Source organism: Empidonax traillii, unplaced genomic scaffold (genome assembly GCF_003031625.1).
Source record: "Empidonax traillii isolate 1590-97213 ecotype Southwest subspecies unplaced genomic scaffold, ASM303162v1 scaffold8442:size9602, whole genome shotgun sequence".
Taxonomy (NCBI): Eukaryota; Metazoa; Chordata; class Aves; order Passeriformes; family Tyrannidae; genus Empidonax; species Empidonax traillii.
The window spans coordinates 1-3,448 of NW_020962699.1; the positions used below are offsets into that span (position 1 = coordinate 1).

Below are 3,448 nucleotides of genomic sequence, written 5' to 3' on the forward strand. Positions count from 1 at the left end.
GTTTGCTCCCCCCAGAGTTTTATCTTCACGACTGTGGTGTACTTCGGGCCCCTGACCTGCTCCATCATCACCACCACCCGCAAGTTCTTCACCATCCTGGCGTCCGTCATCCTGTTTGCCAACCCCATCAGCTCCATGCAGTGGGTGGGGACAATCCTGGTGTTCCTGGGTAAGTCTGGGAAGCAGATCCCTGGGATCCCTCTGTCCAGCTGCTCAAACACCACCTCCCTGTGTCAGAGCCCTCGAGGGTCGTGGTCCCTCACACCCCCAGCAGCTCCGGGGTGTCCCCACGCCGGGGGACTCCTGGCCAAAGCATCATCACTTTGGGGTAGCAAGCTGCTTTCTTCCCACCCAGAACTCCTTGTTTGGGGAACACAAAGCATTTTTCGGTACATGTGGCTCGTTTTCTGTCTTTGCAGGGCTTGGCCTCGATGCCAAATTCGGGAAGGGAGTGAAGAAAACGTCGCATTGAGGAGGTGTTCAGTCGGTTGATCCCCGCGGATGGAATGAACTTTTAATTTATTGTCTTGTACCTCAAAATCTGTTCAACTGGACTCAGGAGAGGGAACCAGAAGGAAACTGTGTGGAATCTTTTGTTGGTTTGTTTTAGTTTTTTAATTCTAAGTTGTCTTACAGATGTAACTCTTTAATTTGAAGTGTAATTAAGCTTTTTTTTTTTTTTTTTTTTTTGTTGGTTTTCTGTAATCGGAGCCAAGCAGCAGCAGCAGGAAATTCTTGCCTTAACAGGAAAAAAACCACAAATCCTTCATATCTTTATTAAAGAAAAACAGCCAATGGCCACTTTTCCCGAGCTTTTGATTCCGGTTGGTTTTGGGTTAACTCAGAATTCTGGGAGTTCTTTGGTGCGGCCTGGAGTGATCCCTGGATTAAGGGTTGGAGAAGAGCCCCTGTGGCTGTGAGGTTTTTTCCCTGAGGGAGTTGGAGCAGCCAGTGGGACGTTCTTCCATTGGGAGATCCCAATATCCTTCCTCCCAGGAATTCCTGGCACTTCCCAGGGAACCTCTTTAACCAGTGGGGCCCAAATTCATTCTTTCCCCCCTCAACCAGGACCTTCTGCTGCCAGACCTGCCCAGCTGAGGGGACAGCAGTTAATTACAGCCTTGCTTAATTGGGCCCAGGTTAATTAACAGCATCCCGCTGTGGAGGGGAGGAGTTGTTATCCAGGGATGCTCCAGAGCAGGATTCTCCAAGGAGCAAACTTTCCACATGAAAGGCTGTTCCTGCAGCTGCCTCTTGCTCTCCATCTGCTGGGGGGTTTGGCCTCTTGTCCCTCCAGATGGGACCTTGATCTCCTTCCTGAGCCGCTCCTGGAAGTCTCTCCCTCTCCATCCCTGCTTTCCCCACCCCTCCCGTGTTCCCTCCAGCTGGGCAAAAAGTCTTGGAAATCATCTCGGGCAGAATTAAACCCGAGGCTGGGAAAGGGTTTTAATCTGTCACTCTTTGCTGTCTTAGATTTGTCTTGAAGTGCTAATTAGCAAACAAAGGTGTTCTCAGAGAATCCTGAAGGAAAAGTTTCTGGGATTAACTCCCTGAGTGCTGCCTGGAGAACACCCTGTGCTGCTCCTGCTGGGACAGTTCCTGCTTCCCAGGAGGGAAGATCCCATTTCCCTCTCCTGCTTTTCCCTTGGCTCCACAGTCCGGCTCGGGATGGGCAGTTACCAGCAGGGGGAACTCTCATTTCAGCCATTCTTGAGGAAGAGCAACAAAACAAGCAGCTCCTCTCTAATCCCTGCTCTAACTCCACTCCTGGAGTCTCTGTGAGCAGTGATCCCAGGCTGGACATCCAGGCCTGGCTCCATGTGTACCCCACTCAGTCCTGCCTGGCCAGGCAGAGCCGGGGCTTTGGGGCTGGGGCAGAGTCCCCCAGCGCTCCAACAGCTGCTTCCCTGCCCACAGCCACCCCTGCTGGGCCTGGCACACATTCCTGGCAGGATTCGGGGAGGTGAGAGGAGCCAGGCAGGAGCAGAGCAGGCAGGTGCTCCCTGGCACAAGGAACTCGCCGGTGGAGCAGCCGAGGAAGGGCAGGTTTGGTCTCAGGGCCCAGACGGGGCATCCACAGCGGGGAAAGCTCGGCAGCTGCGCCCCTTCTCCTCTCATCTGCCTGTGGTTATCTCGGGGTCATCTCCAGCTCCGGGAGCAGGTGTTGGGAAACGAGCCCAAGGGTCTGGAGAGCACAGAGGGTAAGGGAAGGTATGAAAGGTGGGTGTGATTGTGTAAGGGATGATCTTCTGGTCACAGGATAGGAAAGGTGGACGAGGAATTGCCGTTATTGCTTCGAAATCAAAGAACTGATGATTTTCTGCTCACAGCAGTAAAGATGGACGAGGAATTGTCCTTATTCCTTCGAAGCCAATGAACTGCCAGTCTCAAGGGTCCATAACTTTGGGGACAGAAAGGAAAGTTTTCCACAATGGTCCCTGTAGTCAGTGATTTGCTTTTCTGCAGGTGGGACAAGGACCCCACCCTTAATCAAATGTTGTGATCTCCCCTTTGCAACAGAAATCTGTGTAAGTTTGTTGGAAAAAAGTGATTTGTTTGAGGCCCCACTGAGGAGCTGCAGCTGGAACAGGAGCAGGAGCCACCCAAGGCCTGTCTGTCACAGCCTCTGCCCACGGGCAGCAGCAAGCTCTGCTCCAAAGGACTGTTTGCCCCCTAAAATGTGCACTTCTCTGCAGTTTGATAAATTCTAAGGTGTCCTTCCCCCCGTGTCTCTGAGGTGAGTCACGTATCACCTGTGGTCTCTGGCTGAGATCACTCTGTGACTGTTCCTCAGCAGCAGGACCCCTCACCTGATACCTGAAGAAACACCCAGCATGAAATTAATTATTTTTGCAGCCAGTCAATGTTTTAGGGAAGTGTGAGTTACATAAATCCTGGGAACCCGGGGGGGATGCAACATTTAATTGTAAACTCACCCAGTCACAGGAAGGGTGGCACAGTCCAGTGGCAGAAACAGCTCTGGAAACACTGGAATTGGGGTGTTCTGGAGCAGCAGTAGTTAAGTCCCAATATTTGCTAGAATTTGCACAAGAAAATACAAACTGGCAGTCAATATTAACCTTTAGTTGTCAGTATTTGAGTGTAATAATTAATATTTAAGTGTGGAAAGCACCGATTTAGGGAGCTCTCTCTCCCACCTGCAGGAAATAGAAGAATAACTCGTGGTTTAGTTTTGAATCCCAGAGCTGAGGAGATGAAAAAGTCTTAGTTTGTGGATACCTTAAAAACCCTTTTCCTTGACTGTTGTTACTCCCTGAAGGTCCAGACTTTTCCATTCTCCCTTTACCAAATCACTTCTCTTCATTATTCTCTATTTTTTATTTGCTGCTTGTGCTTCCCCCCCCCCTTTTTTTTTTTGGTTTGGTTTAGTTTTGTTTTGTTTCCAGCTGCTTGGGCCCCTTATGCTCCTTCAGGCTCTCCTGGTCTG

At 50.6% G+C, this 3,448-nt stretch overlaps 1 long non-coding RNA gene across 1 annotated transcript; it reads left to right on the top strand.

Annotated features, from left to right (window-relative positions):
• Positions 1 to 6: 6 nt before the first annotated feature.
• On the top strand, positions 7 to 594 carry LOC114073656. The gene is made up of 2 exons (XR_003574365.1): positions 7 to 169; positions 420 to 594. It is a non-coding gene; the product is annotated as an uncharacterized LOC114073656 (long non-coding RNA).
• The last annotated feature ends 2,854 nt before the right edge of the window (positions 595 to 3,448 follow it).